The 27,545-nt window shown below is 43.4% G+C and overlaps 1 long non-coding RNA gene and 1 pseudogene across 1 annotated transcript in view; one reads left to right on the forward strand and one right to left on the reverse strand.

Annotated features, from left to right (window-relative positions):
* LOC124545104 overlaps positions 1 to 27,545 on the forward strand; it is a 566,221-nt gene that overhangs the window by 428,166 nt on the left and 110,510 nt on the right. The window lies entirely within an intron of this gene.
* On the reverse strand, positions 21,528 to 21,645 carry LOC124546170 (annotated as a pseudogene).

Here is a 27,545-nt window from a genome sequence, read left to right on the forward strand (position 1 = left end):
ACCATTGATCAAATGGTGCGTATGTACACCTACAAGAGGGGAACAAATAGATGGCCTCTATCTGTATTTTACTCTCTCATCAACATTTGTGCTATCAATGCAACCACCATATTCATCCAACAACATCCAAGATGGAATGAAAAGAAACACAACAAACGGAAACTTTATTTTCTGCATGCTGGGATGGAACTAGTAAAATTGCAGGTAGAAGAAATGGAGACTATTCTACAAAAGAAAATTAAAGAAGTGACAACAGAAGCACGTCAGCCTCCTGAAGGGAAAGGTCGGTGCCATATTTGTGTAAGAAAAGCTAAAACAGAGAAGCAGAAGTACAACAATCTAAGTAAACCAAAACAGTATTATGGACAGTGTTATAAACATGTGGGTAACACACACTCAGAAAAAATTGTGAAGTGTGTCTCTTGCCTTGAAGTTGAGGACTCAGAGTAGTCTATTGTATATGAACACGTCTGTATTTTGTATTGTAATATGTCAAATTTTTTTCACTCAATCCAATATTTATAACAATTAACAACATTTATAAACCGATGCCTTAGTTAAAATACATACACCATTTTGATTGGTTCAAATGGCTCTGAGCACTATGGGACTCAACTTCTGAGGTCATTAGTCCCCTAGAACTTAGAACTAGTTAAACCTAACTAACCTAAGGACATCACAAACATCCATGCCCGAGGCAGGATTCGAACCTGCGACCGTAGCGGTCTTGCGGTTCCAGACTGCAGCGCCTTTAACCGCACGGCCACTTCGGCCCCACCAATTTGAAAGTTGTAATTTTTCGTCAGTAAACTTATTTAATACCTGTGGGCTCGCCGAACCCCCCCCCCCCCCCCCCCCCCCCCCTTAGGCATCCAAGTTAGAAAAAAAGGCTTGGGCGTCCTAGGGTTAAGCAACCAAGAAGAGCGATGAATTCAACAGTGTTGTTTGTCAGTAGGCGGTAATGAGCATTGCGCCGCCAGCCCCGTGCCGTACACTCGGATGCAGACGCTTTGCGACCTCCAGGTAGGAGGCGGGCTCTAACTGCAAGGTCCCCCACCGCCGTGCTACACGACACTGGCAGCGCTGCGGCAGCTATTGTTCTGGTAGCGCCCGCCCGGCGCGCCTCTGCGCGGCGTTATCTTATCAGCCGGCGGCGACTCGCTCGCTAACCCCGCAATTGTCCCGCCTCAGATTTGCGCGCGGCTTGCCACGACCTCGGAGCCGTGACGGCGTTCCCCCGTCCTGTGTACGCAGCAGCAGCAGTAACCACAGTCCTCTAAACTCTAGTCAGTCCGTGCAGGGGCGATGTTTCGTTTCACGGCGCTTCCTCTTCTTCATTGGACCTCAGTTGTTTAACGTACGTCTCAAATACGTGAAGATCGCATTAAATGTACATATACAGCGTGTTTCAAGAACATCACGTATATTCTTATTGATACTTTCTGGGAATAAGGAAGTGTTCCAAGACATATTTTTGTGTCGAATGGTTTCGTCTCGTACTGGTTGAGTCATCAACACAAGACAATGTTTTAATTATTTTTTCCATTTTGTCATTTATTTCACAATTACACAATCTTGTCATATAAATGCTGTTTCAGGACCATACCGACAAACTCTGAGTAATGCTAGCTCAGACAAAGAGGATAGGGTGGCCGAGCGGTTCTAGGCGCTACAGTCTGGAACCGCGCGACAGCTACGGTCGCAGGTTCGAATCCTGCCTTGGGCACGGATGTGTGTGATGTCCTTAGGTTAGTTAGGTTTAAGTAGTTTTAAGTTCTAGGGGACTGATGACCTCAGAAGTTAAGTCCCATAGTGCTCAGAGCCATTTTTGAACAAAGAGGATCATTTTACTTAGGAACACACAGTTTTAAACTAGTAAAATCCCTGGATTAGCAGGACAGAGCGGGTGAGGTTATATTTGTGGAAAGGGGCCAAAATAAGTTGCTGTCAGTTACACTCAACACATAAATTTTACTAGCTGACACACAAAATAACATAAGCAAGAATTAAAAACTTTCAAGGTTCTAACGAAAGAGCTCCTTTGATTTGATTTAAATCGGCTGAAAGCCACATACGAAAATCCAGGACCCAAGGCCTAAGCAAGGAATTGAGGTACAGGAGTTCTGAAAGTTTCACTTCTCTCAAAAATAAAAAAAATAAAAAAAATGAAAGAAATAAAAAATGTGTTCAATAAAAATAGGCTGAAGGCCACACATTAAGCAAGAACAGTGTTACGGCTTAAGGCCAAAACCAATATTTTCAGTGTTTAATCTAAATAGCCTGAAACCCGGCCGAAGGCTGCATATCAACCAAACAATTTAACGGCTTAAAGCCTAGGAAGAAGGGCTTTCAATTTAACAGGCTGAGGGCCTTAGCTTAAAACATTTCATCGAAACTTCGCTGAAGGCCTCATACTAAAGAATAACAATGTTATGACTTTAAGGCAAGACCAAGATTTTAAATTTTTAGTTTAAGAGAGATTAAAACTCGGCTGAAAGCCACACACCATGTCAAAACAAACAAATGGCTCTGAGCACTATGCGGCTTAACTTCTGAGGTCATCAGTCCCCTAGAACTTAGAACTACTTAAACCTAACTAACCTAAGGACATCACACACACCCATGCTCGAGGCAGGATTCTAACCTATGACCGTAGCGGTCGCGCGGTTCCTGACTGAAGTGCCTAGAACCGCTCGGCCACACCGGCCGGCTCGAAACTGGCGCCGAAGCAACTGTGGTGCTCCATGGGCCGTAGACGACAGGGGTGAAAGCTGCGGAGATGTGTACGGGCGTATATACATGCATGTGTTGAGCAACTGACTGCACAGATGAACTTAGGGGCTGCCAACAGTGTTTCGTCAACGACCATTTAGTGAACGTTACTGCGTATGGGCCTCCTCAGCAGATGCTTGTTCATGCACCCATGTTGACTGCTGTCCATCTGTGACGGAGGCTGGAATTTGCACGCCAATAACGCATCTGGACGCTCGATGCTTCGCGGCAGGTGACCTTTGCGGACGCATCACGTTTTATGCTCCATTTACACGTCCGCTGGTTCGTCAGTGTGGTACAGGCAGGAGGTGGGAGGGCTGTGATCTGGGAGATGTTTTCGTGGCATTCCCTGAGTGATCTCGTCGTTCTGGATGGCACAGTGGATCAACACAAGTATGCATCTAACCTTGGGAACCATGTCCACCCCTACTTGTAGTTTGGTTTCTTGTTAGCACTATGGCGTCTACTAGCAAGACAGTGCAATGTGTCACGCAGTTCGCAATGTACGTGTGTGGTTCGAAGAGCACGAGAATGAGTTTACCGTACTCCCCTAGCAACCAAACACCCCGAATCTACTATGCGCTCCATGAATCCTCAACCGGGAGACTTAGCGCAGCTGGACACCGCACTGGAATCGGCATGGCTTCGCCACTCTGTCGGTACCTTCCAGAACCTCCTTGACTCTCTTCTTTCCTATCTCGCAGCAGCCCGCACTGCAACATGCTGTTTTCTTCAGGCTTTTGACAGATTGTTACATTAATGTGCCTGGACAGTTTCTGAAGAAATGAATTTTGTTAACATTTAATATTAATTTAAATGTTGAAAAGTCTCTTTTGAAGGTATTTGTCTGCAGTGTAGCCTTGTACCTCGTATGGAAAAGTGAACGTTAGGTAGTTCAAACAAAAAGAGAATAATAGCTTTTGAAATGTGATGCTGCAGTAGAATACTCATGGTCTAATGGTTAGATCATGTAACTTATCGGAAGGTACTGAGTAAAATTACGAAGACAAGAAATTTGTGACACAACTTGATTAAAAAGAAGTAACCGGTTAACAGAGCTCGTTCTGAGACAACAAGAAATCATCTATTTGGTGTTGGAGGGAAGCGTGGGACGTAAAAATTGTAGAGGAAGACCTAGGCATGAATACAGTGAGGAAGTTCAAATGGACGTAGCTATTCAGAGACGAAGTGGCTTGCACAGGACAGAGCAGCATGGAGAGCTGCATGAAGTCAATCTTCGGAATGAAGACCCCAACAATAACAATGGCGTCCCTCTGATGAAAAGGGCATAGCTAGCTGCCAGAGCACGTAGACAGTAGATCTACATCCACACATACATCCGGAACCGATCTTATGATGTTTGGCGGAGGGTATTTTTTGTACCGCTGTCTCTTTCCCCTTTCCTGCTCCACGTGCGGGGTGTGGGGGAAGAACGATTCTCTGCAGCCGACTTTAATTCCATTACGAACCGTTGTGCACAGTGACCGTAGACTATGAGAAAGGAGAGGCACGCAGCAGTCATTTGCAATCCCATTAGTTTTTATTATTCTTGCAAATCTAGATTTCGGCTATAAATAACCATCTCCAGTACTAAAATACAAGGAAGAATTACAGAAACAAAATTGGTTTACTTTACACAGAATAAAAAGTAAACACCATGTTACCTAAAAGCAGCTATCCACTCTGGCCAACATAAAATTTTCGTTTGGCGGCAGTTCGTGCCACCATATGTTTTTACAATGTATAGGCAGAAAGACACTGTGGTCGTTGTTTATAGCACGTACAACAGGCTTAGTTTACGTCATGTATTATTAATAACGGCCTCCACGTTACAAATACACTAACAGAGTTTTGTTTGAGAGGGCATTTGTTTGTTTCATTATATGTGCGTGGTTAAAGCAGCCTTGTCATTTTTATCTTCGTTATTTTACTATTATGTTAACAGATCTTCGTAAAAAATGTTTGTAAGTACTTTATTTCTTATATAATAAATATTTTGTGGATCACATAACCACTACGATAAGAGTGACTACGCTAGGTTTTAGTTTCTTACGAATTTCAGTTTGGTATGTAGTTTTACTTTATCAAGAAGACCTTCAAAAAAAATCTTCCCGCATTGGTTTTGGTGGATCGCTTCACCACTAAGACATTGAAAGTACGTTGTAATTTGGCATTCATTGAATATTTAAAATGACATTCAAATATACTTTTGGATTTTAGATATTATATAAGAAAGGCTTTTTGAACTACTATATTGAAACAAAACTATCAGTTAATTCGTAGCAAAGAGGATGTTACTTGTACTGCATGACGTAAACTAAGGATGTTGTACTTGGTGTAAACAAAGGCCTCTGTGTCCTATACAGCTGTAACGACATATGGTGACACGAACTGCTGCGACTCTATTAAATTGTAACAAAAACGTTATTTTGACCAGAGTGGATAGTAGCTATTGGATAACATGGTGTTTACTTACTATTCTGCGTAAAGTAAATATATTTTGACACTGTAATTTTTCCTTGTTTTGTAGTTCTGGATGTTATTTATAGCCGAAATATAGATTCTCCGTCGTCCTCAATGTGATCTCGAATCTCTCTAGTTTTATCTTCACGCTCTTTTCGTGAAATATACGTAGGAGAAGGCAGCGTATCGGTTGCCTGCTGCAGGAATAAACCACACAGTGATTCACAACGATTCTCTAATTGCGTCTGGAGTTGAATGAGCGTTTACTAAACTAACATTTATCGAAATGCGCTGATATTCTCTGTATCTTCTCCAATCCCGCTATAAGTCTTATCTGCTAAAGGTTTCGGACTGACGAGCCTTAAGTATCGATTGTAACGACGGTTTTGCAAGCTACCGCCTCCACGGATGGACTGTACTTCGTGACGATACATCCAGTCACTCTGTCAGACACGTACATTTCTATGGTTAGCTTCATATAGCTGTTCTACTTTAAACGTATACTTCCACACATTTATTGGATATGGTTGCATTTATTGACTGTTTGAGAATCGTGTAATCAAGCAAATTCAAAAGCTTTGCAAGCTATCGCCTCCACGGATGGACTGTACTTCGTGACGATACATCCAGTCACTCTGTCAGACACGTACATTTCTATGTTTAGCTTCATATAGCTGTTCTACTTTAAACGTATACTTCCACACATTTATTGGATGTGGTTGCATTTATTGACTGTTTGAGAATCGTGTAATCAAGCAAATTCAAAAGCTTTGCAAGCTATCGCCTCCACGGATGGACTGTACTTCGTGACGATACATCCAGTCACTCTGTCAGACACGTACATTTCTATGGTTAGCTTCATATAGCTGTTCTACTTTAAACGTATACTTCCACACATTTATTGGATGTGGTTGCATTTATTGACTGTTTGAGAATCGTGTAATCAAGCAAATTCAAAAGCTTTGCAAGCTATCGCCTCCACGGATGGACTGTACTTCGTGACGATACATCCAGTCACTCTGTCAGACACGTACATTTCTATGGTTAGCTTCATATAGCTGTTCTACTTTAAAAGTATACTTCCACACATTTATTGGATATGGTTGCATTTATTGACTGTTTGAGAATCGTGTAATCAAGCAAATTCAAAAGCTTTGCAAGCTATCGCCTCCACGGATGGACTGTACTTCGTGACGATACATCCAGTCACTCTGTCAGACACGTACATTTCTATGGTTAGCTTCATATAGCTGTTCTACTTTAAACGTATACTTCCACACATTTATTGGATGTGGTTGCATTTATTGACTGTTTGAGAATCGTGTAATCAAGCAAATTCAAAAGCTTTGCAAGCTATCGCCTCCACGGATGGACTGTACTTCGTGACGATACATCCAGTCACTCTGTCAGACACGTACATTTCTATGGTTAGCTTCATATAGCTGTTCTACTTTAAACGTATACTTCCACACATTTATTGGATGTGGTTGCATTTATTGACTGTTTGAGAATCGTGTAATCAAGCAAATTCAAAAGCTTTGCAAGCTATCGCCTCCACGGATGGACTGTACTTCGTGACGATACATCCAGTCACTCTGTCAGACACGTACATTTCTATGGTTAGCTTCATATAGCTGTTCTACTTTAAACGTATACTTCCACACATTTATTGGATATGGTTGCATTTATTGACTGTTTGAGAATCGTGTAATCAAGCAAATTCAAAAGCTTTGCAAGCTATCGCCTCCACGGATGGACTGTACTTCGTGACGATACATCCAGTCACTCTGTCAGACACGTACATTTCTATGTTTAGCTTCATATAGCTGTTCTACTTTAAACGTATACTTCCACACATTTATTGGATGTGGTTGCATTTATTGACTGTTTGAGAATCGTGTAATCAAGCAAATTCAAAAGCTTTGCAAGCTATCGCCTCCACGGATGGACTGTACTTCGTGACGATACATCCAGTCACTCTGTCAGACACGTACATTTCTATGGTTAGCTTCATATAGCTGTTCTACTTTAAACGTATACTTCCACACATTTATTGGATGTGGTTGCATTTATTGACTGTTTGAGAATCGTGTAATCAAGCAAATTCAAAAGCTTTGCAAGCTATCGCCTCCACGGATGGACTGTACTTCGTGACGATACATCCAGTCACTCTGTCAGACACGTACATTTCTATGGTTAGCTTCATATAGCTGTTCTACTTTAAAAGTATACTTCCACACATTTATTGGATATGGTTGCATTTATTGACTGTTTGAGAATCGTGTAATCAAGCAAATTCAAAAGCTTTGCAAGCTATCGCCTCCACGGATGGACTGTACTTCGTGACGATACATCCAGTCACTCTGTCAGACACGTACATTTCTATGGTTAGCTTCATATAGCTGTTCTACTTTAAACGTATACTTCCACACATTTATTGGATGTGGTTGCATTTATTGACTGTTTGAGAATCGTGTAATCAAGCAAATTCAAAAGCTTTGCAAGCTATCGCCTCCACGGATGGACTGTACTTCGTGACGATACATCCAGTCACTCTGTCAGACACGTACATTTCTATGGTTAGCTTCATATAGCTGTTCTACTTTAAACGTATACTTCCACACATTTATTGGATGTGGTTGCATTTATTGACTGTTTGAGAATCGTGTAATCAAGCAAATTCAAAAGCTTTGCAAGCTATCGCCTCCACGGATGGACTGTACTTCGTGACGATACATCCAGTCACTCTGTCAGACACGTACATTTCTATGGTTAGCTTCATATAGCTGTTCTACTTTAAACGTATACTTCCACACATTTATTGGATGTGGTTGCATTTATTGACTGTTTGAGAATCGTGTAATCAAGCAAATTCAAAAGCTTTGCAAGCTGTCGCCTCCACGAATGGACTGTACTTCGTGACGATACATCCAGTCACTCTGTCAGACACGTACATTTCTATGGTTAGCTTCATATAGCTGTTCTACTTTAAACGTATACTTCCACACATTTATTGGATATGGTTGCATTTATTGACTGTTTGAGAATCGCGTAATCAAGCAAATTCAAAAGCTTTGCAAGCTATCGCCTCCACGGATGGACTGTACTTCGTGACGATACATCCAGTCACTCTGTCAGACACATACATTTCTCTGGTTAGCTTCATATAGCTGTTCTACTTTAAACGTATACTTCCACACATTTATTGGATGTGGTTGCATTTATTGACTGCTTGAGAATCGTGTAATCAAGCAAATTCAAAAGCTCCAAGATTTCTCATCATTAATAATGCCAATAATGCCAGAATAACATGGTGTTCTATTTGCTAAGAAACTTTCAATTACATCAAATAGCTGATCTGATATTCCACAAGCTCGTATTTTGTTTCTTAGGTTGCAGTGCATAATTGTACCGAATTTCTACCTCAAGTCATGGAACACGGCACTTAGATGGTTGTCGGTTTTACTGCCTTCTGTGTCTCGTTGTTTATGGAATCGACGTCTGTTTCTAGAGATTTACGGTCTCCAGAAAGGTTACAATACGGGAGCATAAAACGTTGCGGTATCGGCAACAGCTACGCAAGAGACGGCACTTGTAAATCTCCCACCAGCACGCCCCCGGGCGAGCGTCGCTCTTCCATCTCTCCCTGTTCACACTCGGGTGCTGTCACGCATACAGGCCACCAGAGGACGCAGAATTCACATCACTTCACTGCCTGGGACCCTGGTTTGCCAGCGCAGTCTTTTAAGCAGCCGTGCTCAGAGCTGCGCCCCAGACCCAGTGCACCTGTAGACTTACGAACATTAGCAAGGAAGTGAGGACAATACAGCGGTGTAGCACGACGAGTTTAAACGTTACTAATATTCAGTAACTCATCTAAGTGTATCAGCATTCATGAGATTTTGTTTCTATTAAGAACATTACTCTAACTGTATATAACTCAGTACCACAGAAGAACCTATAGCACTCAAAGATACGTATAACTCAATTATTAAGTGTACAGGTGTAAATAAACTTGCGTGTTATCCTTTTGTAGATGTCTGACAGTGTTTATTGGCCATATCCACTAGCGACAGAAAAAAAGTGTTTCGAAATTCTACAACAGACTGCCACCACTGATACAGGCCTATAATTGAGTGCATCTGCTGGACATCCCTTCTTCACTCATTCATCCCCTCTCCTCAGCTAACAACTCTGACGCCTGTATCGGTGTCTCTATTGTTAATATTTATTCTGAACTTGTTTATTTCATTGCTCGATACTTTTTTTATTAAAATATTCTGTAATGTAAAGGTATCGGAACTTGTAATGTGTATAACATGCTTTTAATTACTAGAGCTGCCAAAGATCTGTTGTTACATTTGACATTTACATTTGTGCTCCCTACGCTTTCCATCTACTTCGGCCAATGAAAATAAAGAAACAAAAAATAAACGTGGAAGTCTACGCTGCACCATTCAGTGCGACGAATTCATATCGCTCGCCAAAGTTGGATAAAAATAAGCATAGCGAACAAAAATTTAGTCAAGCCTAGAAGACATCAATCTAATATCGTGTGACACAGCCACCTCTCTTGATAGTGACCTCATTTCGGTGAGGTGAGGTATCTAATATTCAGCTAAAGCCACTCATCGAATATTAATAGGATGTGCTGAAAAATATTACCTCTGAATTTTTTTATGTAAAAACTCTTAAATCTTTTGAAATAAAACAAGCGTTATGGACATCATACGTCGTTATTGTTCACGTCTACATATTTGTAGTCCTCTGACCTTACAGGGCTCTAATTGTAGCTTGTAGCATTCCGGTGTATGACGTTATCTATGTCCGTGCGTGAAAAAAACGTGCTGTAGTCGAGTTTCGAGTTGCAGGGGTTCGTCCACACGTAAAGCATCCTCTCCCTCGCAATGACAATGTCGGCCCACACCCGAGCGCTGCGATATCTGCAACAATCGGACACCTTGGGTTCACTGTCACCGATCATCTTCCACTCAGTCCTGACTGTGCCTTATTCGATTTTCATCTGTTTCTGAAACTTAAGGATTTCACTTTCATAGTGATGAGGCGGTACAAGCGGAGGTGAGGCTGTGGCTCCGCAGTCAAATGCAAACATTTAACAGTGACTGTATCAACGATTTGGTCTCTTCTTGGAAGAAGCGTCTTCTTCGCCTGGGTGACTACGTTGAGAAATAAAGATGTAGACGCCAAGAATAAAGAAGTAGAATGTTGATATCGTTTATTAGATTTAAAAAGCCTTAACAGCTTTCGCGTAAAAATTTCGGAGCTATTACTTTCCAATAAGCCCTTACCCGACAGGGTAGCCGAGAGCGCTAATGCGCTGCTTCCTGGACTCGGGTAGGGGCGTCGGCCTCGGATCGAATCTGCCTGGCGGATTAAGGACGAGGGCCGGTATTCCGGCCAGCCTGGATGTGGTTTTTAGGCGGTTTTCCACATCCCGATAGTTGAATACTGGGCTGGTCCCCATGTTCCGCCTCAGTTACACGACTCGCAGACATTTGGACACGTTCGCATTATTTCATGGCTTCCACTAGACGCAGACAGTAGGGGTAGGCTACTTACGTCCCTAGGCGTTTGGGGTGGCGGCAGGAAGGGCATCCAGCCACCCTCTGCAACTAACACTGCGAAATCCTTACTAACAACGACGACCCCACGTTGGCGCGGGACAAGGCCCAACGAAAGAAAAAAACTTTCCAATAAGCCCTCATAGATTCTGCGGATCCAAAGACAACGGGGGTGTTGACTGCTACGTTTCACCTACAGTTCTAAGCAGTATCAGACACTTGTTATAGGATTAATATGGGGTTGTTTAGTGGATCAGTCAAGGTATAAAATGGTAACCGAGTGATCGTCAAACCAGGAGTGTATGCATTACAGCTCTGTGAAGACCACTGTTGTCATATTGGAAGGCAAGTCATCATGAAGATTCAGAAAATAGGGGCACAAGTGATCACAGATAATGTTGAAATGAACACCCAGGTTTACGTTCATGTAAGCCTCGATTGAGTGGGCGCAAGTTGCAGTAGCAAAACAGGCCAGAAACATCAACGAACCCACATTTGGCGGGAAAACTGTAGGCTAAACGACTCACTGGGCACCTTACATCATTTTATATCAGACGAAACACACCGCACTCCTTCTGTCAGATGCTGTCCAATTTCTGTATCGATTGAGCCACAGAAGGTAGACGGCTATGAAAAACCGTCCTTTGTGAGAAATTAATCTCCAGATGGCCATTGCATGGAGATTCCTTCCCAATTTTAGCTCACAAACCTATTGAGATAAGCTCAGAGACCTGTCGGATTTGAACATGATTGTCACTGACTGGCGTCTCTGGTCCTTATCGAGTAGGATCTTTCTTCGACTACTGTTCTTATGCCATGTTACTTCACAGTCACTGGTACACCAGTCCTTGTAGGCACGATGGAAAATATGCGTTGGTACACCAACAAATTCTGCACCTTCATTTACGGTGTGGTCATGGACACATCCAAAAGTGGCAGCTCATTTCTGCCTTTCAGGCGTGTCTCCACATAGACCAATTCTACTGCGCTAATTCCATACATCCGTCTGACAGGTACACTATACAATCAAAAATATCCTACCACATATTAGTGGACATTAACATGGAGTGTGTTCGCCCTTAGCCTTCCTTAAGGACCATACTCTGCTGGGGACACTTTCGATGAGGTATCTGAATGTCTGTGGAGGAATGGCAGCCGATTCTTCCTCAAGAGCCGAAACTAGAGAAGGTGGTGATGTTGGACGCTGGGGGTCTGGAGCGAAGTCGAAGTCGTAACCCATCCCGAGGTGTTCGACTAGGTTCAGGTCGGGACTTTGGGCATGCCAGCACAGTTCAGAAAGGTTACTATCCGTAAACCGCTGTCTCACAGATGCTACCTTACGGCAGGGCATAGTGCCGTGGTAATACAATCATCGTCTCCCAATTGTTCCTGTACTGTACGCAGTGCATAATTCTGTAAAATGTTTTCATATCCCTCCGCATTTCACGATTTCTTAAGCCCAATAAAGAGCTACAACCTAACTGCGAAAAATACCCCTATACCGTAACACCACCTCCTCCGTACTTCACTCGTGGCATCACACATGATAGCAATCACCAAACCTAAACCCTTCCGTCGGATTTTCAGAGAGTATAGCGTGATTCACCAGTCCAGATCATTCGTCTCCAATCGCTCACTGTCCAGTGGCGTCACTCTTCACATCACATCAGTCGTCTTCTTATACTGACTATACAAAACTGTGGCTTATGGGGAGCCGCAGGACCATTCTTTTTAACTCACTATGCGTAATCATTGTGCTAGCAGGACTACCGGTAGCACTCTGAAACTCACGAGTGATTCCTTCCGCTGATTTCACAAGTTTTTTTGCAACAAGTCTCCGCAGTGTTCGAAGGTCCCCGCCCGTCAGTACATGAGGTCTGCCTGCTCTTAGTTTAGAAGTGATCATTTCTTCGCTTTTCCACATTAGATTCACAACAGTCGAATTGAACAGCTTTGGAGGGGTTGAAATGTCATTCAGGTGACGTCCAGTGACTAGTCGACGTTCTAAGTCACTGAACTGCCCTGAAAGACCCATTCTGGTGTTGCTGCTCCTCTACTGACAACACAATACTCTCCGCCTTCTTGTATACTGTCGGGTCCAGCTCTCATATTATCTAATGGTCAACTGCGCATTACATAGAGGTGTCCAAATTCTTTTGATCAGATATTGTACACACCACTTCAATGTCGAGACTCACTTCGGCAGTGGATGGTCACATTAGCGCCTGCTGCAAGTTCTGTACCGCCTTCAGTGGTCCAAAGCAGTCAGAGTGTTGTTGCACGGGGATGACTAATGTTGTCCGGTTATCACGCTGCTGGCCTTGCCGAACGTGACGGATCAGTTATTCGGCAAACAGGGAGGAGTGACTCGGCGCTACCTGCGGGTTTTTCTCCCCCGTTACGACACTCAGCGGCCGGCGCTAGCTCCGAGAGGCGGCGGTGCCTAGCGGCTACCAGTGGCTGTGTTTGGGTCCGGCCTTGCCGGCTGAGCGACGCCGAGTTTTCGCCTTCCGCAAGCGAGGCGCGTTCAGTCAATGCAGCGGCCTTTCTAATCACGGCGCAGCCGCTTGTTAGAGAGGAAAGTGGCTGGCGGTGAGCGCCGGAGCCTGCCCTGCCCTGTCCTCCAGTCTTACATTCCTCGCTATCCGGCAGGGAACTGAATGCGTTTTCTCTTCACAAATACCTACACCGCGTAACTGGCACCCGAGTCGACTCTGACAGATAGATAACTGGCATGCAAATAACTGCTTTTACGCGGTCGTAAATAAAACACTACGAGACTAATTTAATGAGCTACCTGGGAATGAGGGCTATCTCCGAAGACTTCAGGGACGAAATTTTCTCTGGCTATTAGCAAACAACAGCGTCATCTTGCAGCAATATTTCGTTGAGACTTATAATCTTCGTCGCAAGATGGTGAGTCGGAAAACCTGTAGAAATTTTGTTTCAAGATGACACCACTGTTGTCGTTGTGATCTTCAGTCTGAAAACAGGTTTAACACAGCTTTCGGCGCTTGTCTAGCCTGTATAAGCTTCTCCATCTCTGCATTACTACTGTAGCCACCGTGAAATTCATCCTTCTTGCTGTATTCGACCCTTGGTTTCCCTGTACAATGTTTAACCCCCCGTCATCCACCCAAACATCCTTCCTTCAGCCGGCCGCTGTGGCCGAGCGGTTCTAGGCGCTTCAGTCCGGAACCGCGCTGCTGCTAGGGTCACAGGTTCGAATCCTGCCTCGGGCATGGATGTGTGTGATGTCCTTAGGTTAGTTAGGTTTAAGTAGTATGGGAATGACCTCAGATGTTAGGTCCCACAGTGCTTAGAGCCATTTGAACCATTTTTCTTCCTTTACCAAACTAGCGATTCATTGATGCCTCGGACTGTGTCCAGTGGGCCAGTCTCTTGATTTAATCAAGTTATGTATACTGTATAGCAAGAAAAGTATAGCACTCAGAAGAAGATGAGGAAACGAAAAGAAATTTCACGGGTTGACAGATTATATGATGATATTTCTCTGATTATAACATCGAATCAGATAAACAAAGAATTAAGCGATGTGAGAGCATCTGTCAGCGTGACGTTCCACGTACCTATATAATTTTCAGCATTCTTCTGTAGCACCACATTTTAAAATCTTCTATTTTCTTTTCCTCTGAAATGCTTATCGTCTACGTTTCACTTCCGTACAGAGTTACATTCCAGAAAAATACGTTCAGAAAAGACTTTATATCAGTTAAATTTACACTCTGTACCACCACATGTCTGTTTTTCGTTCTACTGCCAGTCTGCATTGTATATTCTCACTACTAAGTCCACCATCAGTAGTTTCGCTGCCCAAATGAGAAACCTCATCGACTACTTTTAGTATCTCATTTGCTAATCTAATTTCCTCTCCTTCACCTGATTTACAGAGTGCTTATAATTAAATTTTTGCTACTTGAGAGGGCCCCCAGGTAAACGAGTGCTCGAAGGACAATGAAACTTCGTGGAAACATTTCTAATGACACGTGGAAGAGAAAAAATTAATAAACCAGTGAAAGAAACGTGTTTAAATATCCACATGAGAGGGTGATTTGGTGATCTTCGTGGTTACGAAGTTTGTAAGGATCGTCAAATGATTTAGTTTACTCCTGGGAGAGGCCGATGACCAGATGCGCGGCAAGAAATTGTTGAAGTAGTTACTGTTACCATATCTGAGAATTCTGGAGGCGATGCGCTATCTTCAAGGAGTGCACAAGCTGTGTCACGATAGCTGAACATTTCTTGGTCGACCGTGGAAATTAAAATGAGTTTCTTTCAACGGTTTATTCGTTATTTCTCTTCCGCATGCCCTTAAAAGTGTTCCCATAAAATTTCTCTGTCGTACAATCACTCATTTTTCATGTAGCCATAGTGTAATTGTAACTACTCATAATTCAACTACATTCCCTTACCCATGTTTTACTTGTCTTGATGGTCATCTTATAACTGCTTTTTAAGACACTGTCTATTCTGTTCAACTCTTCTACCAAATTCTTTGCCGTCTGGCAGAATTACAGTGTCGGTGGTAACTTAAAATTTTTTATTCTTACTCCCTGAAATTAAATTCCATTTACAAATCATTACTTGGTTTACTTTACTGGTTGCTCAATGTACAAATTGCGTAATATTAGGGTAATGCTACATTTCTGCCTCACTATCTTCGCAACCACTGTTTCCTTTTCACATCTTTCCATTCCTATAACTGCAATCTGGATTCTGCACAAGTTGTGCATGGTCTTTCGCTTCCTGTACCTCTGCTACACACAGAATTTCAGAAAGTGTGTTTCAGTCAGTGTTGCCAAATATTTTCTCTAAATGTACCAATGCTTTAAACGTAAGTTTTGCTGTCTTTAAACTAGATAACCGTAGTGCCAGTACTGCCTGGCTAGTTTCCACATTTCTTATGAACCCAAAATTTTCCCCGATGTCGACTTCTACCATTTTTTTCCATTCGAGTCAGTATTTTGCAAGCATTTTGCAACAATTGTGAGGGGATTTCATTTCTTCCACGGTTCTTCTTTGGACTGAGGTATTTCACTCCTATGTCAAATTCTTCTCGCAAGCATCGGCGAGTATGGCGGCAATATGGAGAGAGCGGAGAGGTCCGATTCTTCCAATGTAGTGGATACCCGTAACGATGTTGCTCCTGGCATGACGTGAGAAACCATCTGGTACGACTTCAGGTAACAGCTGGTCATTGAGGGAAATCTGACAGTACAGCATTACGTCGTGGACATACTGTGTCTTCATATGTTAACTCCCACGCGACATTACTGTGGTGACATTTTTCAGCAGGACAATGCTCGCCCATACTTAGCATGTGTCTCTATGAACTGTCTGCATGATGAAACTTCCTGGCAGATTAAAACTGTGTGCCGGACCGAGACTCGAACTCGGGACCTTTGCCTTTCGCGGGCAAGTGCTCTACCAACTGAGCTACCCAAGCACGACTCACGCCCCGTCCTCACAGCTTTACTTCCGCCAGTACCTCGTCTCCTACCTTCCAAATGACTTTGAATGACTGTTTTCGGTAATTTTTTGCAAGGCTTTTGGTAACAGCATCGCCACCAAGAAATGCAAAGTCAGAGAGAAGAGACATAATCCAAATGTGGTTATAGACTATACACGTGGCACAAAAACAGTATTACGAAGATTATGCAGCTAAACAGTATTAACATTAATTTTGTTTTTGTGCCACTTGTATAGTCTATAACCACATTTGGATTATGTCTCTTCTCTCTGACTTTACGTTTCTTGGTAGCGATGCTGTTACCAAAAGCCTTGCAAAAAATTACCGACAACAAAGTCATTCAAAGTCATTTGGAAGGTAGGAGACGAGGTACTGGCGGAAGTAAAGCTGTGAGGACGGGGCGTGAGTCGTGCTTGGGTAGCTCAGTTGGTAGAGCACTTGCCCGCGAAAGGCAAAGGCCCCGAGTTCGAGTCTCGGTCCGGCACAGAGTTTTAATCTGCCAGGAAGTTTCATATCAGCGCACACTCCGCTGCAGAGTGAAAATCTCATTCTGTCTGCATGATTTTGAGGTTCTCCCGTTGCCAGCAAGGTTTCAATATCTCTTCCAGACAGAGCGTCAATTCCGTTCCAGTGCCATTGTGGAGAATGTCAACAATCAGTCACAACAACTGTGTGCCAAGAGGAGAAGATAAAACGTCTTCGTGTCATCCTTTCCAACGGAATCAGTGTATGCATCCAGGCTAGATGGGGCGCATCGTCCTACTGATAAGCGGGATCATACTGCCAACTCTTTCGTAAATCTGACTAGATTTTGTAATCACTGAAATACTATCCCGTACCGTGTGATTCCTTGAAGTCTCTCCACATTTCCTCCTCCAATACTCGGTGTTTCACTTTTTTTTGTCAGGCAATGTGTAAGCGGAAAGTATTCATTGAATGGTCAGCTATTTTTAGTTGCCTCGAGTGAGCGCTTGGCAGCGGGTAGCGTTCGCCGTGATCCAGCGCTGGCGGCCGCTGCGAAGTGTAAGGCCACTTGCTGACCCAGAAAGCCGCGCCGGGAATCCACCACCTGGCTCTGGGGCCGCGCGGAGCTGGTCGGCGTCGAACTACGAGGTAAAAACCAGCCTCCTGCTGCATCAGAAAAACAGCGTCCGGCCTGCTACGGCAAAGGCTGTGCATATCGCGCTATCTCAATGGCTTATTACTGAGGCTGCCGCACGCATCGCACACTGCTGGCCGTGAAAATTGCGGCAGCAGGGAGAATAGCGACATTTTACATACTGTGCATTCGCAGTGTAACAGGAAGAATACCGTATTTTACGCACTACGAGATGCACTTTTTTCTTTCAAAAATTGCCTCAGATGCATCTTGCACTAGAAGTTAATATAAAAATGTCCAGTGTTTGATTTAAAATTCCCACCAGCCTTAAAAACGGCCATATATTCGATGCCGCGGGAAAACTATATCTGGCAATATTGGATTCAACAGGCAGCAACAGTGCACCGATGCGACGAACATGAGTTGCGCGGATTCACAAGCTTGCTAACACTGTCTCCCTCCCGCCCCGCCATCACAAACCCAGAACATTGTTTAGCCCCTCAACAGTACCAGTGAACTTGAACTGAAAGTGATTTGTCTTATCAGTAACAGCACGATATTTTAGTTAGTAGTTAGTTTCGTAATGGAAAAAAATAAAATGTGTTCATATGATTCTTCTTCTTCCTCTTCTTCTTCTTCTTCTCAGCGATGACAGGTCCTGTAGACCACGCGCTGCATCCACGACCTGTTTCCACGGCGTTCTATCTTTCGCAGACTTTCCCCACTCTGCGGAAATTCCTAATGCTGCGATGTCCTTCTCTATGTCACCTCCCACCTTGTACGAGGTCGGCCCAATTGTCTTGTTGCCTGGAGAGTTCCTTCAAATGCTTTCTTGATGATTCTGTTGTTTTCCATTCTAGCCACATGTCCAGCCCATTGCAGTCTCCTACTTCTTAATTTCTGGATGATAGTGGGTTGCTTCATTATATTCATATGATGCAGACTATAAATTAAAAGTAATAGGATATGCAGAAGAACGTGAAAATAGAGCAGCTGGGCGGCATTTCGGCCCTCCACCAACAGAAAAAAAAACGATCTTGATTGACGGGCTAGTAAAGAAGAACTGCAAAAAATGAGGAAGACGAAATGTGCAAGTAGAGGACTGAATGCAAAATGGTCAATACTATAAGATAACGATTTTCAGAAATTCTAAAGGTCAGTTAGCTTTTATAAACAACGTTTCTTTTTTTAGTCTGGTTTTGCAGTCTAATAATAAAAATAGTAAAATAGTTATTTCTTAAAAATTGCTTGAAAATCAAAACGCATCTTATAATCCGTAGAGTCTTATAGTCTGTAAAATACGGCACATAATTAAATTTATAGGGTATTTAGGGGTAAAAGGCAGCCGCTGTGACCGAGCGGTTCTAGGAGCATCAGTCCGGAACCGCGCTACTGCTACGACGGCAGGTTCGAATCCTGCGTCGGGCTTGGATATGTCCGATGTCCTTAGGTTAGTTAGGTTTAAATAGTTCTAAGTTCTAGGGGACTGATGACCTCACATGTTAAGTCCCATAGCGCTTAGAGCAATTTTAACCATTTAGGGGTAAAAAGATGCGCAATGTAGTACATGTAGTTGCCATTTCTGCCAGAAACATCTTAAATCAGGCTGGGTATCGAGTAGAACTGACCCTGTATGACAGATATGTGTACGTCATACCGCGTTGCTTCAACCCTGCGCCACGATTAACTAATCATATGTAGCGAAAGATATCGAGCCAGTCGCTCGACAACCCCTATCGATAAATAATTGTTGGTGTTGCGTTGTGTATTTTGAATCGCAGGAATTCAGAGAACCGATGGAGGTGATGATGTGATGGAGGTGGCCTGAGGGCTTCATGGTGGCGGTTACCTCGCAAGGTTGAACGAAATAATAGGACGTAAATGGGAAAACTGTCCCTCGTACTTCAACTCTGGAGTATGTTTCCAGGTGGCGTGCCAAGTCACTTGCACCCTATGATAGACTTGTTATCCGTACCGCCGTAGAACTGTGCAGGAAATCCGGAACATGTAAACGCTTCTGACAACGCGTCCCTCTTGTTGCACATTAGTCTTAGCGTGGGAAGACACGTGTAACTTACTCTCTGAAGTCCCTACATAGCCACAACAAATCTGTGGGCTACCTCCACACGTACGGAAACTGAAATACATTTTCACTGTTTGTACCTCATCCAATGACTGGAGTAGGCTGTAGTTTAAATGAGGAGCTTTCCCCCGTTTTCTTCTAAACAGAGGACTCTACTGTGTTGTCGAAATTTCTTCGCACAGTGATAAAGTGGGGAGAGGTCTGGTTGATCATGACATTAAGCATCTCCATATTTAATTTTAAGAGTTTGCTTTCGTTTGAATCTTTCTGTATTTTAGGGTTATAATGCGTGTCTTAGAGATTCAGTGGCTGCAGCATGATTGAAGTGACAACACGTATTAAAAACGCAAACATTAGCACGTACATGTAGCGACAGAGACTAATTTGAATTAGATTTGTCTGATGCAGACATGTTATGGTAGATTACTTCAATGGAACAACAACCCTAAACATCAAGATTCAATAAAAATGACGAAAACATGCAAAATTGGTGTAAGTGCACGAAGCAAAAGGTCTGAGCAGAAATTGTGACAACTGACTAGGAAACTGTTGACGACGCACCTGTTCAGCTCGACTGACAACAAATTTAACGACGGATAACATGGAGTAAATGCGGTCCTTTTAGGCAAAAGAGTGACGACTGTGTCTGAAACTAAAATCAGATGAACTCAGAATCAGTGAAGACTGAACTCATCGTTTATGGAAATGGGTAAGCGCGATCTCTGTCTCCTATTCGTTCCGAAGTAACTGGCTGCCAGACGGAAAGCATCATTAATGGATACTTATGATGAGTTCATAGTCACTCATGATTTAGAGATAAACTTACGCAACTTGAGGAGGACCCACAAGAAACCAGTGATCGTAGGACAATGAGTTGTGAAACATGTGTAAAGACATATGGAAGAGACATAACTAATGAACCGTTGAAAGGAGCGCAATTTAATTACCTCTCGGAAGGATAACATTTGTTAACTGCGTACCATCTTTACGTTCCAGATTACAAACGTTATTCGGTGTGACAAATGTCTGCATACACGACAGCCTGGAATCGCACTAGAGACTGATTGCCCTACTGCTGCCAGAAACAACGGTGGACTAATGTTCACCTGTCGTGACACAGGTCGTCCACTGCTTGGACATTGTACATTGCGTTCAGCATCCTCAGCCGTGCCAACAGTAACTTCTTCAAGAATTTCCGGCGCAGTTCGGCGTCGACCTCTCCCGGGAGCAGTTCCCATATCGTCATTTAATTCGAACTTCCGAATTACGCTCTCCAGCCCCCGGTGCGGAAGGATGACCTCTCCGTGTTTCTTTAATGCGTCGATACTCGCGAAAAGCCGCAGCACCACTGCATTTGTTCCGATAAAACATCTTTAGGAGTAAAGATCTTCTGGCCTTGTCCACACCGCTCGAGGACTCGCATTTGGGAGGACGACAGTTCAAACCCGTCTCCGGCCACCCTGGTTTAGGTTTTCCGTGATTTCCCTAAATCGTTTCAGGCAAATACCGGGTTGGTTCCTTTGAAAGGGCACGGCCGCTTTCCTTCCCAATCCTTCCCTAATCCGAGCTTGCAATCCAATGGCCTCGTTGTCGACGGGACGTTAAACACTAATCTCCTGCTCCTTGTCCACACCCACGTTGACTGTCTGCAACTGTAATGCGCACTGATGCTTGCGTTTCAACCCTACATCGCCGTGCTAGTACCGGCACCTAAGAGCAAGTCATGACACTAATACTACAACGCAGATCCAACAGTCCACAGTATAAAAATCGTTTCTAAAATGTTGGCTATCCATGCGGTAAATAGCTTTCTGTCTGCATTGGTTCAAGTAAAAAAGCCCTCCGTCTTCAGGCCAAAAGTGACTTACCGGGACCATCCGACCGCCGTGTCATCCTCGGTGGAGGATGCGGATAGGAGAGGCATGGGGTCAGTACACCGCTCTCCCGGTCGTAAGATGGTATTTTTGACCGAAGCCGCTACTATTCGGTCGAGTAACTCCTCAATTGGCATCACGAGGCTGAGTGCACCCCGGAAAATGGCAACAGCGCATGGCGGCCCGGATGGTCACCCATCCAAGTACCGACCACGCCCGACAGCGCTTAACTTCGGTGATCTCACGGGAACCGGTGTATCCACTGCGGCAAGGGCGTTGTCCCACTGGCTCAAGTAGCCAAAGTTTAATTATAAACACCTCTAAACCATCATCACATGGACTGAGACCTGACGCTATAGGTTCAAGCCGGAATAGGGGAAGCAAACATCATGATTATGGTGTATATTAGCCTGTATAACATTTAGGCTCATAGCCAAATACGTGTAATATAAATCCCTAGATTAATTAAAAAACAGGCCTTCGCTTTCAGCTGATAAAGATCATCTAAAGCATTCTGTGGCCAATTAAGATTACGTTGAAGGAAAATAAAGGTATTTGGTTCCCATCTACTGTTTCAATGAAATATTTATTTCTTTACGAAGTTCCATGAGACCATGCAGCCGAAGCTACTTCTTCATGGAAACATGCAGTAAATAATTTACTGAATGCTGATTAGAAATTTTATAAACAAAGAATTAAATAATTGGTAAAACACGAGAAAACAGAGTGTACAAATAAATAACACTTCACAGAGCTGTCAAGAGCTCCTGCACAGATCATGAGTATGTCACAAGGAAACATTTCAAATTTTATTATGAACACTTCGGGTTTATCACAGTTCTTTTCCAGTTCTACTGGAAGACTAATGAAAAAGAAATCTTTTGAAGAGTGCACACCTTTCTGTAAAGTCCTCGAGGAGGTGTTACCCAAGTCTATATCTTTTTCCCCGCCTAGTATTCAATAGCTCAAAGTTGCAGTTTCTTCAGAATGAACCAACACTGTGAACAACAAATCCTTTGATGCAATACATGTAAAGGTGCGGTAGAGTTGGAATTCCGAGACACCTGAAGAACGGCCTACACGAAGTTCTCTGATGCCGTAGATTAGTCTAACTGCTCATTTCTAGACTAAGAATGTTCTTATTTGGTGCACAACATTGTCCCAAAATATAATACCATAGGAGATAACAGAATGAAAGGTAGCAAAGTGAACAAGCCTCACTGTTTTAGTGTCAAAGAGAGTGGAGCTCATTCTTATAATGCAGCTGGTATCATTGAGTTTTACATAGCATCTTGAACTTGATACTCCCAAAATAAACTTCCATCTATGCTCAGTCCTAAGAATTTAAAATGACTGATTTCACTGACTGCTGACCGCCATGGGAAGATAAAATTTCGCTTTTACAAGGGTTCCGTGTCAGGAACACTGGCAATTGCATTTGTTAGAATTAAGCGTTAGTTGTTCTCTGGAAACCACGTTCTGATTTGTTAGAATTATGCGTTAGTTGTTCTCCTAAAACCACGTTCTGATGTTAGGGACTATCCTGTTAGCTACATCACTTACATTACGTTCCACGTCTAGCACTGTAACACTACGTTATCCGTAAAGAAAAACACCTCTGAGCCACCTGCAATACTTTGTGGCGGATTAATTATATACAAAGTGAACATTAATAAACACGACAAACTGCAGGGACCGATTTCTGGCTGGATATGGGGGAACAAAGGTTCCATGAACGTGTGTCCCGAAATTCAAGATTGTCACTGTAGATGGCGCTGGCGAGTGAAAGTTCCTCTGGCCACTTTCGTGTGTTACAGGCTGTGTGATTCACGCAGCGTACTGTAAACAGCAGAATGGTCGAGATTCAGCACCCCGACACCAAAACAAGTACCTTCACAGACATAGGGCCTTTTTTGGGCCCTTGTGTGATCATGGGCCCTTTCAGACAGACGAACGTGCAGGGAGGCAGCGGACTGTGCGTACACCAGATTTTTGGAGAATTGGGTTCTACGCCTGCGACGCTATTCGGAAAGAGGCCTGAACTTGCAGAAGAGTGAGGCAATCCATGATGCGACATGTGAACGCGTGCGTTGCATCCCATGCAGGCCACTTTGAACATCTGTTGTGACGTGGGTGCAATGGAGCTCTGTACTGTGTTCCGGGACGATTTGTTGCCGTTGCGCCGGCCGAAGTGGCCGAGCGGTTCTAGGCGCTACAGTCTGGAACCGCGCGACTGCTACGGTCGCAGGTTCGAATCCTGCCTCGGGCATGGATGTGTGTGATGTCCTAAGGTTAGTTAGGTTTAAGTAATCCTAAGTTCTAGGGGACTGATGACCTCAGCAGTTGAGTCCCATAGTGCTCAGAGCCATTTGAACCATTTTTTTGTTGCCGTTGCACGCACATCGTCCATTTCCCGACACACGTTCACAGGACCTTTCTTCCTACATTTCCAGTCAGAAATCCGTCCCTGCAGTTTGTCGGTTTTATTGAGTTCACCGAATATTTATAGAGTGGGCCACTTAAACGTTTCAGCGCAAATATCAACAGATACGGAAAAACGGCTTTCACGTAGTTGAGTGTAAGGCAGGAGCTCATGAAAGTAAACACTATGAGACATTCTAAAACATAGCAGATGTAAGTTTCAATATAATCTTTCGTTTTTCAAAATGGACACTCCCAATTATTTCTTACGCAATCAAAACATGAAAAATCACCAAATGAATCGAAATAAGTCACTCATGTTCCAAGAAGTTACAAAGCGAAGTTGACGCTTGAAATAAACAAAACCCGTCGGTATTACACATTCCGACATGCAAGCATGATCCCCACATGTCAGTTTGTGTGGGGGGAAACCCCATTATTATAATGAAACCTTCACCCTACAGAGGAGTGTGCGCTGATATGAAACTTCTTGGCAGATTGAAACTGTGTGCCGGACCGAGACTCGAACTCGGGACCTTTGCCTTTCGCGGGCAAGTGCTCTACCATCTGAGCTACCCAAGCACGACTCACGCCTCGTCCCCACTGCTTTAATTCCGCCATTACCTCGTCTCCTACCTTCCAAACTTCACAGAAGCTCTCCTGCGAACCTTGCAGAACTAGCACTCCTGGAAGAAAGGATACTGCGGAGACATGGCCTAGCCACGGCCTGGGGGATGTTTCTAGAATGAAACCTTCACGCTACAGCGGAGTGTGCGCTGATATGAAACTTCCTGGCAGATTAAATCTGTGTGCCGGACCGAGACTCGAACTCGGGACCTCTGCCTTTCGCGGGCAAGTGCTCCACTAACTGAGCAACCTAAGCACGACTCGCGCCCAGTCCTCGCAGGACAGCTTCTGTGAAGTTTGTAAGGTGTGAGACGAGGTACTGCCGGAATTAAAGCTGTGAGGACGAGGCGTGAGTCTTGCTTGGGTAGCTCAGTTGGTAGAGTACTTGCCCGCGAAAAGCAAAGGTCCCGAGTTCGAGTATCGGTCCGGCACACAGTTTTAATCTGCCAGGAAGTTTCAACCCTATTATACCTTTCAACCTTCGTGACAACAGTGAAAGTACGATTACGCACGTCAGTTACATCGCAATTAGGAGCAACGTGGGATTCACGCTTGCATCTCGAGATGTCCACTAGCGGCACGTTTCGTTCATTTCAAGCGTCAAGTTCGCTTTGCAATTTCTCGGGATATAAATGGCGTATTGCGATGCAAACAACGCCATTTTTTGTGACCTTTCATGTTATTGATTGTGTAAGAAACAATACGAGGTGTCCATTTAAAATCATGAGTTTGTTTGCAAACTAATATTTGCTTACATTTTAGAATGTCTCACTACTTATTTTCATGAGCCCTGTCTTACATTCGTAGTAATGAATGTCGTTCTTCAATACCTATTTCTGTTCCAGAGATATTTGCGATGAAAAATTTAAGTGGGCCACCATGTATGAAGAAATGAGATCCAGAACAAATCCCTGTGCCACAGCAACATTACATGACCCCAGTCAGATTCAAGCCTCTTACCTATTTGTTGACACCAGGTGACAATCTTCTGCCTATCTTCGAAATATGATGTGAACAGTTCTCGATCTTTTCCCCTAATTCCATAATGTTCCAACTCTTGCAGGAGTGCTGTATGATCAACACAATTAAATGCATTCATTTAGCGCTGTTGGTGCCTCACAAAGAACAGAATAAATAGCATTTTCTGAAGTATACTCCCTTCCGGAACCTATCCTGAGAATCTGATAGCAATTTACATTTACTCACATTATCCACCACTACTCTCGTATATTGTTTTCTCAGAAATTTTCCAGAACACTGGTAACAAATAAACTGGGAATTTTTATGAAATGGTATTACTAACGAGTATTTCCATCTGTCAGGTAACTGATCACACCTGAAACACAAACTGCAATGGTGATTGAGTACAGAACTAAAATGTGATGCACTGGTGTGGATAATTCTACTTGAAGTTTCATCATATTCAAAGGAATGTTTACTCTTTAATGATGTAAGCACTGATTCAGTTTCATTCTTGCTTGCTTGCTGCGGCTGCGCGTGAAGTAGCTGTCTGTGAACACCGACTTTCAAGAGCTCTACGTATCATGTACGTAAACTTTTATACGTCATCTCTGAAACGTTGGGAAACAGTTATTTTAGTACTGTTCGCCCTGACAAAATAACAAACTATGAAATAGTTCATGTTGCTATTGATATAATACAATTTTTGTCTTTCACCAATAGTTTTCCCGTGTTATTAAAGCATGGATTCTGATAAGCTCGATATTAAATGCCCTTAAGCAACAACCATCTCAGCCCATGTCCCCTCTCACTCGCTTATGAAGAAATGAAGCATGAAGTCAATATTATTGCTGGACAGTTAGAAAGCAGACGAATCACAAAACCGTGAAACGTAGACGTGCTCACTGACCGAGAACTCGCGCCTCTGCAACAGAGCAGCGAAAGTTAACAGCCGCGCTGCACCTGCCGAGCTCGTGCCTCGAGAATGCGGAAACTTGCCACCCGAACAGATCAGCTTGTTTTCGGTGTACACCGGTTCGAAACCAGACGAGGAGCTCTTAAATGCTACACGTTACCCGCTGCGGTTTCGCAACATAACGGCGCCCCCATGCTGTACGCTGCCGTTCATCGAGCGTTCTTTCAGTGATTCTAACAGAACGAGGCAGCTCAGTAATAGACGCTGCTCCACTTGGCACTCCGTTTTCTAGAGTTCGCAGCTCCACTCACTATCTCCAAACGAAATGACAGTATGTAAACTCAAATAGCAACAGTGAACCACAAATAAAAAATGAAAATTGATAATTTAACGCGCAGGAACCGAAATACAAACATAAAGAAGACTACGAATTCAACCACTAACCTAATAATTGTGGCTTTAGAAGTCGTTTAACTCCTTTCTGTGTGAGGCACTGGATGGCTTAAATAAAAGGTTTCGAACGCTAGGCATATTTTTTGGATTTAACTAAGGCGTTTGATTGTGCTGATCACAAAATATTGCTCCAGAAGTTGGACCATTACGGAATACAGATAGTAGCTCACAATTGGTTCACCTCCTACTTTAACAGACAGCAAAAGGTCATTGTTGACAGTGTTGAGAATGGCTGTGATGTGGGGTCTGAGTGGATACGGACAAATAGGGGGGTGCCCCAGGGATCAGTGTTGGGGCCACTCTTGCACCTTATTTATATAAATGATGTGCCATTTTGTATTACGGGTAATTCTAAAATATTTCTATTTGCTGATGACATTAGCTTGGTAGTGAAGGATGTTGTGTGCAACATTGACTGTTTCAAATAGAGCAGTTCATGACGTAAGTTCATGGCTTGTGGAAAATAAACTGACGCTAAATCACAGTAAGACTCAATTTTTTCAGCTTCTAACACACAATTCAACAAAATCCGACGTTTTAATTTTACAGAATGGGCATATTATTAGTGAAACTGAACATTTCACATTTCTAGGTGTTCAGATGATAGTAAACTGTCGTGGAAAGCCCACATTCAGGATCTTGTTCAAAGATTTAATGCTGCCATTTCTACCATTCTAACGGTATGTAAAGTAAGTTATTGTTCAACACGAAAATTAGCCTACTTTGGTTATTTTCAGTCGCATATGTCGTACGGTATTATATTGTGGGGTAACCCTTCCGATTCTAAGGGTATTTTTGTCTCAG

This window comes from Schistocerca americana, chromosome 8 (genome assembly GCF_021461395.2).
Source record: "Schistocerca americana isolate TAMUIC-IGC-003095 chromosome 8, iqSchAmer2.1, whole genome shotgun sequence".
NCBI lineage: Eukaryota > Metazoa > Arthropoda > Insecta > Orthoptera > Acrididae > Schistocerca > Schistocerca americana.